The following is a 17,022-nucleotide window of genomic DNA, read 5'->3' as shown; positions in this document are numbered from 1 at the left end:
CTCCTTTTGCCCACTCTTGCCTCTTACTGCCTCATTCTCCATTTGCATCCCATTGCCTCCTCTTCCTGTTGACTCCTCCTCCTGCTTTGCTTGTGGCCTCCTTTTGCCTCCTCCTCCTCCTGGTGCCTCCTCTTGCCTCCTCCTCTTTTTAATCCTGTTGCTTCTGTTGCGTCCTTGTCCTCCTCTTGCCTCCTCCTTCTCCTTCTCCTGCTGCCTCCTGTTGCCTCGTCCTTCTTTTGGAAGAGGCTGAGGTACTGAATGCCTTCTTCACCTCCTCTTTTACTAGCAAGACCAGCCTTCAGGAATACCAGGTGCCAGAGATGCCAAGTCTGGAGCCAGGCAGACATAGCAGCCCTGCTGGAAGAGGATCAGGTCAGGGAATTCTTACGCAAACTGGTTATCCATAAGTCCATGGGCCCTGATGGGATGCACCCATGAGTGCTGAGGGAGCTGGCAGATGTCATTGCGAGGACACTCCCAAGAATCTTTTACCAAGCATTGAGATGGGGATGTGCCCGAAGACTGGAAGAAATCAAATGTCACTGCGATTTACAAGAAGGGCAAGAAGGAGGACCTGGGGAACTCGAGGACAGTTAGTCTCTCCTCGAGCCCTGGGAAGGTGATAGAGCAGCTAATCCTGGGAAATATTTCCAGGTAGATTGTGCTGGTTTTGGCTGGGATGGAGTTTATTTTCTGCATAGCAGCCCGTATGGTGCACTGTTTGGGATTTGTGACCAGCACAGAGTTGATAATACACCAGTGTTGTAGCTATTTGTGGAAGAGTGCTTTCACAGCATCAAGGCCTTCTCTGTAGCTCTCTCTTCCTCCCCAGAAACTAGGCTGGATCTCTTGAAGAGGGAGGACCACGGGACGGCTTTTAGCAAGGCAAAGATTTACAGTGTGCATTGGTGTCCATGTCCAGGTTTTGGTAGCGAGGAGACTGCATGTGTAGCCTTTGTGAGAGAGACCAAAGGCTGCCTCCATGCCAGACAGGGCTGGGTCCAGCCAGCTCCAAAAGGGACCCACTGCTGGCCAAAACTGAGCCCAGCAACAAAGCTGGTGGAACTTGTGTGAAAATGTATTTAAGAAGGGGCACAATTGCCAGACTGGGATAGGAGCTAGGGGGAAAAAAAGTGTGAGAAACAGCCCTGCAAACACCATGGTCGGTGAAGAAGGAGGAGGAGGAGGTGCTCCAGGCACCAGAGCAGATATTCCCCTGCAGCCCATGGAGAATACCACAGCAGAGCAGGTATTTTCCTGCAGCCTATGGAGAAGACCATGGTGGTCAATGGAAGCCCTGCAGTCCGTGGAGGATACAATGCTGGAGAAGTTGGGTAATTCCTGAAAGAACTGTGGCCTGTGGAGAGCCCAGAGTGGAGCAGGCTCATCTTGAAGGACTGTAGCCTGTAGGAGGGACCCCATGGGAAAAGTGTGAGAAGGAAGGAGCAGCAGGAGGGAAGTGTTCTGGACTGACCACAACCCCCATTCCCCATGGCCTAGCACTGCTCAGAGGGGAGGAGGTAGAAGAGTTGGGAATAAAGGAGTGAAGTTGAGCTGGGGAAAAAAGGGTGGGGAGGAGGCCTTCCATGGGGAAGGAGATAAGGTCTTCCAACAGCCCCATACTTCTTCCACCCTCAGCCTTTGCCGTTACACGTGTCTGGCCGGCGCACCTGCTTGACCACTGTCATGTTTCTACTAAAGTCCCACACACATTTTGGCATGCCCAGTGTAAGCTGGCCTCCACCCAAATCTGGAGCCCACCTGGCCATGGAGGCAGGGAGAGGACGGGTCCCTCTGCCCAGGGCTGAGAATGGCTCTTCCCTGGGAACCTCCCCGAGGAATGCTCCTCATGTGTGTCAGCCTGTGGCCTGGCAGGGGTGGAATTGGGACAAGGGCTGAAGCAGCTCAGCTGGCAGAGCATTAGACTGAAGATCTAAAGGTCCCTGGTTCAGCCCCGGGCTTCTAAAGCAGATTCCTCCCTTAGTCTTTTGCAGAGCCTGTCTGCCTTCTTCCAGCCTACCCTGGCCCTCCTTGCTCCTTCACCTCTTGCCAGGGCACTGCCCCTGCACTGTAGCTGCAGATCTGCGGGTTGGAAGGAGCCTTCCTCTTGCTCCACAAGTCCCCAGCCTTTCCCTCAACAGGACTCTCCATTCAGTGCTTCTTTGAGGTGGTCTCCATCTGTCCCTCCTTCCCTGCTCCACAGCAATTGGGACCTTTCTTTTGTGGGGTGTCTGCAAAGACCTTGTCTCTCTCCTCTTTGTCATTCTTGATGGTGCACAGACTGCTCCCAACCTCACACACATCCTTCACCTGGACCTCAGCTTCCAGACCAGAGCATACAGCCCGTGGAGGAGGCCACTGTCCCCCCAGACCCAGGGAGAGGCACTCCCTGGAGCTGAGGCCTGAATGGCAGCATCCTCCCTCCAGAGGTCTGTCACAGCGAAACCTCTGATGTGCCAAGGTCAGCTGACAAAGCCATGCCCAAATAGACTCACCCACCAGACTGCACTGTCTAGACCAGCTGCAGCCCCTCACAGCCATCAGTCCCTGCACAGAGGAAGAAAGACCTGCTCATGAGCTCCAACAAGCTGCTGGGCTCCCTCTTGCAACCTCTTGCTGCTACAGAACCCTGCTCGCCCCTCAGGAACACAGTGACAGCTGTGACCCAGGACATCTCCCTCTGTCTCCAGTATCAGCCTCTCCCCAGTCAGGCCAAGGAATGGCACATACTGGACTACAGTCGCACAGCAACGTGCATGTTCTAACCCTGTGCAGTTCTGCTGCCTCATCACTGGCTCCTCAGGGATGCACCTCCAGAGAAGTCTGGCTTTTGTTGTGACTGAGCGCAAGTAAGAGGCAGTGAGAGGGAGAGACCTTCCAAGCACAGTTGCTGTCTTGTCAGCTTTGAGCACGACCTTGAACATGCTTGGCTGCAGGGGTAGTGCCTGCAGGATTATCACTGCTCCAGAAGAGTCCTTCTAGGCCTTTCTTGAGCAAGAATGGGAGAGTGGTTGCTGAGGATGGGGTTTGGGGCAATGTGTGCAAAGCAGAAGAGGTGAGCAGTCCATCCCCTTAACTCCACTCAACCACTCCAGAAGTTCACAGGGACTGTGGTCTGGTGTTGCTTCCCCCAAACACTCTATGCCAGGCAGAGGCTCAGCAGGGAAAAATCTATGGCATTGGGCAACACAATTGTCCCAGCTGTGCCACCATGAGGACACCATCCCTGCATGTGGTCAAACCATCAGCCTTTGAGTTAGCAGCTGAACACACTCACCCACCCTGCCACAGAGACCCCAGCCAGGGCTGTCCCAGGGCACTGCTTTGCTGCCAGGACAGTCATCAGTGCTGAAGGAATGGGAAGGTCCCTGAGCCCAACCCACATGCCCAGCCCCATGGAGATGGAAGCCTGCTCTTCAAGTCACCTCCAGGGATGCTGGGGAACAGAGGGCTGCAGGGGGAGGCCTGTGCCTGGAGAAGGGGATATAAGATTTCTGCCACCACGTCCCCTCCACAGCATGCCCTGGGATGCCATCGGAGCCTGCGGGCACCTCACACCAGGCAGGGCATTTCCCTCACCCTGTTGCACTGCTCCTGCTGTGGAGTTGGGGACAGATGTGGCACAGAGGGGTGTTGCCCTGGGTGGCAGAGGAGGCTCAGGCGAAGGGGGTTTCTCCTCTCCATCGACCCACCCTGGAGTGGGCCAGAGCGTGGGAGCAGCACCTGCAGCAAGAGCCTCCTTCTGCCCCATTGCCCTACAGAGGCGTTGAAGGGGCAGCACTCTGCAGTGCAGCCCTGTGCCAGGATCAGGCCCCAGCACAGAGGCAGTCCCAGCTTCCCCATCTCAGAAGGGTTCAAGTGCTCTTTTCTGCAGAGGGTCCCTGGGCACGCAGTGGACAACAGGACCGTGCTTGTCATAGACACATCATGGGAGGAGAGTGTCTCTCCTGCTGGCAGGTGCCAAGGGGATGTAGCTCAGCGGCAGAGCGCCTGCTTCGCATGTGGGAGGTCCTGGGTTCAATGCCCAGCATCTCCAGGGGTGCTTTTGCCCTCACTCTGCTTTTGCCTTCCAGCCTGCAGCAGAGGAGCCTTTCAGGGAAGGTCCAGAGGGATGTAGAGACCCACCAGTGGGAGCAGCGAGGGTAATTTGGGCTCCACATCCTGCCCAAGTGTCAAACCCTTCTCACGGCCTGGCTCCTGTGTAAGAGGTTTTTCTGCCCATGGCTCCTGGGGCTTGTGAAAGCCCTGGCCAAGGGAGAGGGACCGGAGCTCCGCTCCTGTCAGCACCTGTTTTAAGGGAGGGACACAAAATCTTCTCTGCCATAGAAACGTGCCCACATGAGCATCCTCCTGTATGGGTTCTTCTCCAGGCCATGGCTTTTGGCTGCCGCACACGTCGTGTGGGGCTTCTATCTCCATTCCCCTGGCCCTCCAAAAGCACTGAGGGAAAGGTGCCCTCATCCCCCCTGCTCCTATCCCTCCTGTACCTCACACTGCCCTGACACAAACCCAAACTGAGAGCCCTGGGGAAGCAGCAGGAGGGCAGGGCTGGGGGCTGAAGGGGAGCACGAGCAGGGGGGTCCCAGGGCTGCCGTGGGGCCTTACAGCCCCTGCTCAGGAAGAAGGCAGCTCTGTGTCTGTGACAAGACTGCTCAGGGTCTGCGAAGGCCCAAGGAGTGGGAAGAGCCCATGGAGACTGGGGTCCTGGCAGAGCATGAGGACAGGCAATCTCAGCGCGTGTGTCCCAGAAAGTGGCTCTGCACCCTGTGCTGGTGCAGGGGGGAGCAGAGCTGCATCCTAACCATTGTGGGAGATAATCCGTGGGCCATGATACCCCCTGGGGATGGCTGGGGTGTTCAGGGGACTCAGCCACCTTAGGGCTCACTTCTGTGGGGCCACAGCCCAGGACTGACCCTGACATAGCAGCTCTGGCAGGGCCTCTGCACTGGGGGACCAGCGTGGCCCAGGCAGGGCATGGGAGAAAGAGCAGCTGGAAACCCGAGGGTGAGGAAATGGATGTTCCCGCTGGGGTGCACCACGACACCTACCAGAGCGCCATTTTGACTAGAAACTGCCCATGGCCAGCAGCATGGAAATGTCTCTGTCAGCAGGATTATATCCCAGGGACCATGGGCTCTCACAGCCCCACAGCCTGACCCCGAGCATGCTGTCCCTGAGATGCGCCCCTTGCCTACCACGGTGTCATCGTTCTCTGTGCCCTGTGATCAGCCTCAGGGAGGTGACCCAACACCTGGGCAGGCAAGCCCCAGCTCTGGCTCAAAGCCCTCAGAGTCTTTTAATAAGAACCAATATGGACACACAGTGTAAAAGTGGGAATAAAAACAGAGGAAACTCCAGGCGGTTTCTGCTGCCGGTGGTAAAGGGAGATATTTCCCTGGTGCTCACAGCTCTCCCAGCTGCACAGAGCTCTTCTCCCTCCTGGCTGCACCCAGCTGCACAGCAGGGATGGGCTCTCCTGGCCTGGGGCTCAGGGACTGTTGTGCACCAAGCTGCGGTGTCACAGCCTTTGTGTCTTCATAGGGATGTGCCACAGACACCTCTTCAGCATCATCATAGCCCATGCTCCCCAGGGACAGGGACGAGGTGTCTCCTTCAGCTCCAGGGACCCCAGCACTTCTCCGGGAGCGCAGGCTGCCCCTGCAAGCAGCAAGGCAGGACATTGCAGTTCACCCCATGGGGTCTGTACATCACCTTCCTCCCTGCTCCTCACCACATTCGGCTCCTTCTCCCACCCACAGTCCCTATAAGGAAAGCTCCCACAGCAGTTTCCCCCTTCCCAGGAGGTTTGGGTGTCAGGACGGTAGTGACATGGGTGGCACCAGGGATGGCACCCCAGGAACCAGCAGCGCTATCTTTCCCTCTCACCTCCTAGTGCATCCCTGGGCCCTGCTCCCTCCTCTGGCACCCTGGGCATTTCCCAAGCTCCCTGCTCATGTTCAGCACCCTCCTCAAAGTCAGGAACCTCCTTGACATCATCATAGCCATCTGCTGGGTCGTCTCCAGGCACAACAAGAACATCTGAAAGGAGAGGGAAGTTGGTTACAGTGAGAAGTTATGTCCTGCAGAGCAGAGGATGGGACGATGCACATGGAAACACAGGGCTGAGACACTGGTGTTGGCAGCACCACAGGAGACCCCCATGTCCTCCCCATCTCTGATGGTGACACTCCGTGACACCTCTGTCCATCACATGTCTACAGGGAGACCATTCCCTTCCTGCATCCGTTACCTGGTGCTGATCCCAGACCATCCTTCTCCTCGGTGTCCCCAGGGTAGGGCTGCAGCTGGGTCAGGGACTCCTCTGCATAGGAGCCTGGAGAGATGCACAGCAGGTGTTATGGAGCGAGCCCCACTGACCTGTCTCATGGTCAGCACTGCTGGGGAAGGGGGACCCACAGAGCTGGGGCTGCATGAGGAGGAGGGCGGGGAATTTACCAGGCTCCCCCAGGACAAACACTGTCTCAAAGGTGCTCCCCGAGCTGTGCTAGGACAGCCCCTTCCCTCACTCCTCAGGTGTCACATGGGGTGCAGGGGCAGGAACAGAGGGGCTGGGCAGCTGGGACGGGAAAAGCTCCTCTCCTGGACACACACCCTGGATGCTCTCCCCACAGACAACACGGCCCCAGCGCTGCAGGGACCACAGTGTGGGGGGCTCCAGTGGATCATCTCTGGGTTGGGCCAAGGGAAAGGGTCCTGCAGATGTTCCTCCAGGGAGGACCCACACCCACCTGAGCGACCAAACCTTGCCTGCTTCTCCCACACTGGGCTGTAACCGATCTCCTCGTACACGGCCTCGGGAAAGAGCTCCTGAGCTCTCCGGGAGCCTGGGGACAGAGGCAGGGCTGGCCCAGGGAGAGGCAGAGGGGTGATGGGATCCCACTGTGCTCCCCCAGACCTGTTGCTTGGGCCAGCCCAGGACTGCTCTGACAGTGCAGCCCCACTGCACTGTCCAGGCACGGCTGCTGCATCCGCAGTGAGGGCAACGTTGCTGTGGAGATCATCATGGGCAGCATGACCCTCGCATCATCCTTTCAGAGACAGCGCTCATGGTCCTCTGGCCCCTGGGTCATGCCCCCCTTGTCTGACCCTGGAGCAGCTCCCATGTTTCCTCTCCACCTGGAGCTGCTCCCTATCTGCCCCATGGGTCTACAGCAGGGCCCCTGCCCTGCCATGTGGTGGGCAGGGCTGGGCAGAGGGACAGGCTGGGGACCTGACACCACGGAGATGGACCCTACTGCCCCACAAACCTCCTGTCATCTGTGCTACCCCAGAGCCCCTTCCAGCACTACCCAGAGCACTTCCAGCCTTGGCCATCCCCAGTCTGCCATTTCTCTCCTTGCCCCAGTGCTAGCCCCCCATGCCTCTGAGCTCTCTCTAACCCTTGCTGCTGGTGCCCCACGGCCAGGCAGTCAATGGGGCGGTGCATGGGACAGGTGGCAGCACACAGTCTCATCCTCCAGCTCTGCCTGTGCCCCTCACGGACACCCCACAGCACCCCACAGCCCTTCCAGGAGGCATCTCCCCCTGGGACTGCTGTGGAAGGACCCACCTCTGCGTCCCGACCTGGCCCTTAGCACTTGCCCGGCCAGGAGAGCCAGGAGCAGGCAGAGGAGGGCCCCCAGGATGATGCAGATGATGATGGGCATGGAGACTCTCCCGCTGCTGGTCAAACGGCCCCGCATGGGACCTGTGTGGGCAAGAACATTGCAGGGGCAGCACCAGGCCTGGGAAAGGAGGGGGCAGCACCAGCCCTGACTTCAATCACACAAGGCAGCAGGGGGTGGAGGGCCCCAGGGGGGACTCATGGGCAAGCTTCCACCCTGCTGAGTAAATTGCAACCCTCCCTGACACCACCACCACCTCCCCAGTGCCTCCACCTGGGAGTTTCCCACCCCAGCAAGCAGCCCCTTCCATCCAGCTGTGGGTCACAGCCTGGCCCCAGGGATACCCAGCCTCAGGCAGGAGGACAAGTTACCTGCTCGGGTTGGGGATGCTGCTGTCCTGGGTGTAGCTGCAGAGGAGGAAAAGGAGAGCTGGGCTGAGAGGGTGGGTGTGCAGGTATCGGGGAGCCTCCTCCCCAACACACCGCGTGTGTGTCTGTAGATGTCCCTGACACATCCCACCCAAAGTGCCCCTCCAGTAGTGCCAGAAAGGGTGACCGGGACAGGGCCCAGGGCCTCTGCTCTGGGCAGCAGGCAGGATGGCACAGGCAGCCCAGGGGATAGCCCTGGGGCTGCAGGGCCCCATGGGCAGTGCCCAGAGGACACCCAGTTCCACCGAGGCTGCTCCCTGCCTGGCACCAGGCTCCTGCACTCTGCAGGAACAGTCTTGCTCGCGGGAGGTCAGGGGCCATGCCAGGACCAAGGGGGTGAAAGGCCTTCCCCAGCTCCCCGCCAATACTCCAGCAAGGGGTCCCAGCCCTGCCCCTCACCTGAGCAGCGCACGGCAGCGTCTTCCTTATGCCGGCAAGCACCGCCATCCCCGGGCCGGGCCCAGCAGTCCTGCAGGGATGGCTCCGTCCCGCGGCACTCCACCTGCTCCAGCCAGATGGGGCCTTGCCCCATCCCAAATGCAGCCTCATTCAGGGCAGACACCGCAGGACCACAGCCCAGCTGCCTGCACGCCATCTCGGCATCCCGCATGTCCCAGGAGTCGTCGCACACCGTCCCCCAGGAGCCACGGTGCCACACCTCCACTCTGCCCGAGCACCCGTCCTCGCCTCCCACGGCACGAATCTTCTCCCTGTCTGGAGAAGGCAAAGACCTCCCATGGCACTGAGACAGCAGGCAGAGCCCTGCCAGACAAGAAGGGTACACAGAGGAGCAGCTCAATACCTGTGCAGCTCGTGGAGTTGGGGCATGGGGCCAATGGCTCCGGGGATATTTCTGGGCGTGCCCCTGAAGAAAGAAACACTGAAGTGAAGGGGCTGCTGTGTGGGATCATGCAGAAGAGAGTGAGGCTGAGCTCTACTTGTGCCTCCCTGTACCATCTCGGTCATGGCAGCAACTGAAGCCCGGTCATTCAGGGGACACGCGCAGGACTGGGGGGGCCCTGATTGCTCAGCCCCTAAAGGTCCCTGGTTCACAGAGCAGCAGTAGCGTGTCTGTGGAGGGGAGTCTCTTCTGAAGCCTGTCTGGTCTCTTCTGAGACCTCCCCTGGAGATGCCTCTGCCTCCCCCAGGTGCTGCTGGCAACCTGGGTGACAACTGCTGCTGGACTTGTGTGGCTGTGGTCACGTTTGTGCCACCGGCAGCAGAAGGGTCTGACACAGAAAGGAAAAGGCCCTCTGTGTTTGGCTGTGCATACAGGGGAGCAGGAGCTGGGGTGACACTGTGCCCGAGTGGCTCAGAGTTACCATTGCAGGTGATGTGGATCTCCTCTCGCAGGTCTTCGCATGACTGTGGGTCCCAGGGAGCGGAGGGACACTGCCAGAAGGAGCTGGTTTTCTTCCCACACTGCACATTATCCAGCCACGCAGGGCCAGACACCCTGCCATAGGGCAGGCGTGTTTCCAGGGATCCTCCATCCCCACAGCCCAGCTCTTTGCATGCCAGCGACACCGTGTCAAGAGTCATCGAGTTGGAGCAAATGCTTCCCCACGTCCCGTTGTAGAAAACCTGCAGGCGCCCGGAGCAGCCGTCACTGTTCTGCAACCTCAGGGCCACGAACTCTGGGAGGAAAGGCAGGAAGGGGGAAGAGGCTGGTCTGGGGCTGTGGGAGCCAGGACACCTCTGCACTCCCCAGGCCCTCAGCCAGGCAGGGGCAGGGCCAGCACGTGCCCCTTGCACCCAGGGGCACAGAGAAGTCCCTGATGCACAGACACCCCTGCCCTTCCTGCTAACACTTGGGGATGGCTGAGCTCCCCAGGGACCCCCAGTGGGACTGAGGGTGCCCGTGCATGGGTGTCCACAGGCTCATGCCAGGGCTCAGAGGCAGCCAGGGACAGCCTTGGCCATGCCTGGCTCTCCCCACGTCCTGGCCTCCCCAGCAGCAGGCTCCCACCACAGCTGCCAGCACAGACCTGAGCAGATGACTCCCGCATCCTCTTTGTGCCCGCAGTCGTTGGGCTACCCAGTGCTGGTCCCTGGCCACTGCAGCACCCAGAGCATTTGGGATATGGCGAAATGCTCCCGGGCGCTGTTGGCTGCTGCAGCCTGCTCTGCCCCACCAAGCTCAGGGCCCAGCGTGAAGAACTCCTTGGTGCCACCAGAAATGCACACCCTTCCATGGGGGTCTTGGGCTGTTGGGGTGCTGCTGGTAGATGAGACATGTCACAGGGCAAAGGTAGTCAGGCTGTACGTGTGGTCAGTGTCTGTGCCAGCCTCCCGCTCCGGCGCCTGCCGGGAAGAAGGTCCTCAGGCATGACCAGAGTGCACTGCTGGGCACGCGTGTCCCTGGCCAACAGCCGGGCAGAGGGCGGAGAGTGGAAAGAAGAGCAACCCTGGGCTTACACGAGCTCCCAGTGCAAGGGCAGGCACAGAGGAGAGCCAGCAAAGTGCTGGCAAACCCAAAAGCGCAAGGTAGCCAGAGGCTGGGACAGACATGAGAGGCTGGGCAGTGAGGTAGCACTCCTGGACATGCTTTTGCCCCCCACGTGCTGGCCCTGCCCCTGCCTGGCTGAGGGCCTGGGGAGTGCAGAGGTGTCCTGGCTCCCACAGCCCCAGACCAGCCTCTTCCCCCTTCCTGCCTTTCCTCCCAGAGTTCGTGGCCCTGAGGTTGCAGAACAGTGACGGCTGCTCCGGGCGCCTGCAGGTTTTCTACAACGGGACGTGGGGAAGCATTTGCTCCAACTCGATGACTCTTGACACGGTGTCGCTGGCATGCAAAGAGCTGGGCTGTGGGGACGGAGGATCCCTGGAAACACGCCTGCCCTATGGCAGGGTGTCTGGCCCTGCGTGGCTGGATAATGTGCAGTGTGGGAAGAAAACCAGCTCCTTCTGGCAGTGTCCCTCCGCTCCCTGGGACCCACAGTCATGCGAAGACCTGCGAGAGGAGATCCACATCACCTGCAATGGTAACTCTGAGCCACTCGGGCACAGTGTCACCCCAGCTCCTGCTCCCCTGTATGCACAGCCAAACACAGAGGGCCTTTTCCTTTCTGTGTCAGACCCTTCTGCTGCCGGTGGCACAAACGTGACCACAGCCACACAAGTCCAGCAGCAGTTGTCACCCAGGTTGCCAGCAGCACCTGGGGGAGGCAGAGGCATCTCCAGGGGAGGTCTCAGAAGAGACCAGACAGGCTTCAGAAGAGACTCCTCCACAGACACGCTACTGCTGCTCTGTGAACCAGGGACCTTTAGGGGCTGAGCAATCAGGGCCCCCCCAGTCCTGCGCGTGTCCCCTGAATGACCGGGCTTCAGTTGCTGCCATGACCGAGATGGTACAGGGAGGCACAAGTAGAGCTCAGCCTCACTCTCTTCTGCATGATCCCACACAGCAGCCCCTTCACTTCAGTGTTTCTTTCTTCAGGGGCACGCCCAGAAATATCCCCGGAGCCATTGGCCCCATGCCCCAACTCCACGAGCTGCACAGGTATTGAGCTGCTCCTCTGTGTACCCTTCTTGTCTGGCAGGGCTCTGCCTGCTGTCTCAGTGCCATGGGAGGTCTTTGCCTTCTCCAGACAGGGAGAAGATTCGTGCCGTGGGAGGCGAGGACGGGTGCTCGGGCAGAGTGGAGGTGTGGCACCGTGGCTCCTGGGGGACGGTGTGCGACGACTCCTGGGACATGCGGGCTGCCGAGGTGGCGTGCAGGCAGCTGGGCTGTGGTCCTGCGGTGTCTGCCCTGAATGAGGCTGCATTTGGGATGGGGCAAGGCCCCATCTGGCTGGAGCAGGTGGAGTGCCGCGGGACGGAGCCATCCCTGCAGGACTGCTGGGCCCGGCCCGGGGATGGAGGTGCTTGCCGGCATAAGGAAGACGCTGCCGTGCGCTGCTCAGGTGAGGGGCAGGGCAGGGACCCCTTGCTGGAGTATTGGCAGGGAGCTGGGGAAGGCCTTTCACCCCCTTGGTCCTGGCATGGCCCCTGACCTCCCGAGAGCAAGACTGTTCCTGCAGAGTGCAGGAGCCTGGTGCCAGGCAGGGAGCAGCCTCGGTGGAACTGGGTGTCCTCTGGGCACTGCCCATGGGGCCCTGCAGCCCCAGGTCTGTCCCCTGGGCTGCCTGTGCCATCCTGCCTGTCGCCCAGAGCAGAGGCCCTGGGCCCTGTCCCGGTCACCCTTTCTGGCACTACTGGAGGAGCACTTTGGGTGGGATGTGTCAGGGACATCTACAGACACACACGCGGTGTGTTGGGGAGGAGGCTCCCCGATACCTGCACACCCACCCTCTCAGCCCAGCTCTCCTTTTCCTCCTCTGCAGCTACACCCAGGACAGCAGCATCCCCAACCCGAGCAGGTAACTTGTCCTCCTGCCTGAGGCTGTGTATCCCTGGGGCCAGGCTGTGACCCACAGCTGGATGGAAGGGGCTGCTTGCTGGGGTGGGAAACTCCTAGGAGGAGGCACTGGGGAGGTGGTGGTGGTGTCGGGGAGGGTTGCAATGTACTCAGCAGGGTGGAAGCTTGCCCATGAGTCCCCCCTGGGGCCCTCCACCCCCTGCTGCCTTGTGTGATGGGAGTCAGGGCTGGTGCTGCCCCCTCCTCTCCCAGGCCTGGTGCTGCCCCTGCCATGTTCTTGCCCATACAGGTCCCACGCGGAGCCGTTTGACCAGCAGCGGGAGAGTCTCCATGCCCATCATCATCTGCATCATCCTGGGGGCCCTCCTCTGCCTGCTCCTGGCCCTCTTGGCTGGGCAAGTGCTAAGGGCCAGGTCAGGACGCAGAGGTGGGTCCTTCCACAGCAGTCCCAGGGGGAGATGCCTCCTGGAAGGGCTGTGGGGTGCTGTGGGGTGTCCGTGAGGGGCACAGGCAGAGCTGGAGGGGATGAGACTGTGTGCTGCCACCTGTCGCATGCACCACCCCATTGACTGCCTGGCCGTGGGGCACCAGCAGCAAGGGTTAGAGAGAGCTCAGAGGCATGGGGGGCTAGCACTGGGGCAAGGAGAGAAATGGTAGACTGGGGATGGCCAAGGCTGTCAGTGCTCTGGGTAGTGCTGGAAGGGGCTCTGGGGTAAGACAGATGACAGGAGGTGTGTGGGGCAGTAGGGTCCATCTCTGTGGTGTCAGGTCCCCAGGCTGTCTCTCTGCCCAGCCCTGCCCACCCCATGGCAGGGCAGGGGGCCTGCTGTAGACCCATGGGGCAGATAGGGAGCAGCTCCAGGTGGAGAGGAAACATGGGAGCTGCTCCAGGGTCAGACAAGGGGGGCATGACCCAGGGGCCAGAGGACCATGAGCGCTGTCTCTGAAAGGATGATGCGAGGGTGATGCAGCCCTAGATGATCTCCAGAGCAACGTTGCCCTCACTGCGGATGTGGCAGTCGTGTCTGGAGAGTGCAGTGGGGCTGTGCTGTCAGAGCAGTCCTGGGCTGGCCCAAGCAACAGGTCTGGGGGAGCACAGTGGGATCCCAACACCCGTCTGCCTCTTCCTGGGCCAGCCCTGCCTCTGTCCCCAGGCTCCAGGAGAGCTCAGGAGCTCTTTCCCGAGGCCGTGTACGAGGAGATCGGTTACAGCCCAGTGTGGGAGAAGCAGGCAAGGTTTGGTCGCTCAGGTGGGTGTGGGTCCTCCCTGGAGGCACATCTGCAGGACCCTTTCCCTTGGCCCAACCCAGAGATGATCCACTGGAGCCCCCCACACTGTGGTCCCTGCAGCGCTGGGGCCATGTCGTCTGTGGGGAGAGCATCCAGGGCGTGGGTCCAGGAGAGGAGCTTTTCCCGTCCCAGCTGCACAGCCCCTCTCTTCCTGCCCCTGCACCCCATGTGACACCTGAGGAGTGAGGGAAGGGGCTGTCCTAGGGCAGCTCAGGGAGCACCTTTGAGACAGTGTTTGTCCTGGGGGAGCCCGGTAAATTCCCAGCCCTCCTCCTCATGCAGCCCTAGCTCTGTGGGTCCCCCTTCCCCAGCAGCGCTGACCATGAGACAGGTCAGTGGGGCTCGCTCCATAACACCTGCTGTGCATCTCTCCAGGCTCCTATGCAGAGGAGTCCCTGACCCAGCTGCAGCCCTACCCTGGGGACACCGAGGAGGAGGATGGTCTGGGATCTGTACCAGGTAACGGAGGCAGGAAGGGGTTGATCTCCCTGTAGACATGTGATGGACAGAGGTGTCACGGAGTGTCACCATCAGAGATGGGGAGGACATGGGGGTCTCCTGTGGTGCTGCCAACACCAGTGTCTCAGCCCTGTGTTTCCATGTGCATCGTCCCATCCTCTGCTCTGCAGGACATAACTTCTCACTGTCACCAGCTCCCCTCTCCTTTCAGATGTTCTTGTTGTGCCTGGAGGCGACCCAGCAGATGGCTATGATGATGCCAAGGAGGTTCCTGACTTTGAGGAGGGTGCTGAACGTGACCAGGGAGCTTGGGAAATGCCCAGGGTGCCAGAGGAGGGAGCAGGGCCCAGGGATGCACTAGGAGGTGAGAGGGAAAGATAGCGCTGCTGGTTCCTGGGGTGCCATCCCTGGTGCCACCCCATCACTACCATCCTGACACCCAAACCACCTGGGAAGGGGGAAACTGCTGTGGGAGCTTTCCTTATAGGGACTGTGGGTGGGAGAAGGAGCCGAATGTGGTGAGGAGCAGGGAGGAAGGTGATGTACAGACCCCATGGGGTGAGCTGCAATGTCCTGCCTTGCTGCTTGCAGGGGGCAGCCTGCGCTCCCGGAGAAGTGCTGGGGTCCCTGGAGCTGAAGGAGACACCTCGTCCCTGCCCCTGGGGAGCATGGGCTATGATGATGCTGAAGAGGTGTCTGTGGCACATCCCCATGAGGACACAAAGGCTGTGACACCGCAGCTTGGTGCACAACAGTCCCTGAGCCCCCGGCCAGGAGAGCCCATCCCTGCTGTGCAGCTGGGTGCAGCCAGGAGGGAGGAGAGCTCTGTGCAGCTGGGAGAGCTGTGAACACCAGGGAAACATCTCCCTTTACCACTGGCAGCAGAAACCGACTGCAGTTTCCTCTATTTTTATTCCCGCTTTTACACTGTGCGACCATATTTGTTCTTATTAAAAGACTCTGAGGGCTTTGAGCCAGAGCTGGGGCTTGCCTGCCCCGGTGTTGGGTCACCTCCCTGAGGCTGATCAGGGGGAGCAGAGAACGATGACACAGTGGTAGGCAAGGGGCACATCACAGGGACAGCAGGCTTGGGGTCAGGCTGTGGGGCTGCGAGAGCCCATGGTCCCTGGGGAATAATCCTGCTGCCAGAGACATTTCCATGCTGCTGGCCATGGGCAGTTTCTAGCCAAAATGGCTCTCTGGTAGGGGTCGTGGTGCACCCCAGTGGGAACATCCATTTCCTCACATTCAGGTTTCCAGCTGCTCTTTCCCACAGGCCCAGCCTGGGCCACGCTGGTCCCCCAGTGCAGAGGCCCTGCCAGAGCTGCTATGTCAGGGTCAGTCCTGGGCTGTGGCCCCACAGAAGTGAGCCCTAAGGTGGCCACAGTGCCCTGAACACCCCAGCCATCGCCAGGGGGTATCATGGCCCACGGATTATCTCCCACAATGGTTAGGATGCAGCTCTGCTCCCCACTGCCCCAGCACAGGGTGCAGAGCCACTTTCTGGGACACACGCGCTGAGATTGCCTGTCCTCATGCTCTGCCAGGACCCCAGTCTGCATGGGCTCTTCCCACTGCCTTGGGCCTTCGCAGACCCTGAGCAGTCTTGTCACAGACACAGGGCTGCCTTCTTCCTGAGCAGGGGCTGTAAGGCCCCACGGCAGCCCTGGGACCCCCCTGCTTGTGCTCCCCTCCAGCCCCCAGCCCTGCCCTCCTGCTGTCTCCCCAGGGCTCTCAATTTGGGTTTGTGTCAGGGCAGTGTGAGGTACAGGAGGGATAGGAGCAGAGGGGATGAGGGCACCTTTCCCTCAGTGCTTTTGGAGGGCCAGGGAATGGAGATAGAAGCCCCACACGACGTGTGCTGCAGCCAAAAGCCATGGCCTGGAGAAGGACCCATCCAGGAGGATGCTCATGTGGGCACGTTTCTATGGCAGAGGAGATTTTGTGTCCCTCCCTTAAAACAGGTGCTGACAGGAGTGGAGCCCCAGTCCCTCTCCCTTGGCCAGGGCTTTCACAAGCCCCAGGAGCCATGGGCAGAAAAACCTCTTACACAAGAGCCAGGCAGTGAGAAGGGTTTGAGCCTTGGGCAGGATGTGGAGCCCAAATTACCCTCCCTGCTCCCACTGGTGGGTCTCTACATCCCTCTGGACTTTCCCTGAAAGGCTCCTCTCTGCAGGCTGGAAGGCAAAAGCAGAGTCAGGGCAAAAGGACCCCTGGAGATGCTGGGCATTGAACCCAGGACCTCCCACATGCGAAGCAGGCGCTCTGCCACTGAGCTACATCCCCTTGACACCTGCCAGCAGGAGAGACACTCTCCTCCCGTGATGTGTCTATGACAAGCACGGTCCTGTTGTCCACTGCGTGCCCAGGGACCCTCTGCAGAAAAGAGCACTTGAACCCTTCTGAGATGGGGAAGCTGGGACTGCCTCTGTGCTGGGGCCTGATCCTGGCACAGGGCTGCACTGCAGAGTGCTGCCCCTTCAACGCCTCTGCAGGGCAATGGGGCAGAAGGAGGCTCTTGCTGCAGGTGCTGCTCCCACACTCTGGCCCACTCCGGGATGGGTCGATGGAGAGGAGAAACCCCCTTCCCCTGAGCCTCCTCTGCCACCCAGGGCAACACCCCTCTGTGCCACATGTGTCCCCAACTCCACAGCAGGAGCAGTGCAACAGGGTGAGGGAAATGCCCTGCCTGGGGTGAGGTGCCCGCAGGCTCCGATGGCATCCCAGGGCATGCCGTGGAGGGGACGTGGTGGCAGAAATCTTATACCCCCTTCTCCAGGCACAGGCCTCCCCCTGCAGCCCTCTGTTCCCCAGCATCCCTGGAGTGACTTGAAGAGCAGGCTTCCATCTCCATGGGGCTGGG

The 17,022-nt window shown here is 60.3% G+C and overlaps 2 non-coding genes across 2 annotated transcripts; one reads left to right on the top strand and one right to left on the bottom strand.

The window, feature by feature from the left end:
• The first annotated feature begins 3,964 nt into the window (after positions 1-3,964).
• TRNAA-CGC (transfer RNA alanine (anticodon CGC)) lies at positions 3,965-4,036 on the top strand. Its single transcript has one exon. It is a non-coding gene; the product is annotated as a tRNA-Ala (tRNA).
• A 12,337-nt stretch (positions 4,037-16,373) lies between these two features.
• TRNAA-CGC (transfer RNA alanine (anticodon CGC)) lies at positions 16,374-16,445 on the bottom strand. The gene has a single exon. It is a non-coding gene; the product is annotated as a tRNA-Ala (tRNA).
• Between the last annotated feature and the right edge of the window lie 577 nt (positions 16,446-17,022).

This window comes from Ciconia boyciana, chromosome 35 (genome assembly GCF_034638445.1).
Source record: "Ciconia boyciana chromosome 35, ASM3463844v1, whole genome shotgun sequence".
In the NCBI taxonomy this organism is placed as follows: domain Eukaryota; kingdom Metazoa; phylum Chordata; class Aves; order Ciconiiformes; family Ciconiidae; genus Ciconia; species Ciconia boyciana.
The sequence above is the reverse complement of the archived record's forward strand: the minus strand, read 5'-3'. Positions and strand labels throughout refer to the sequence as shown.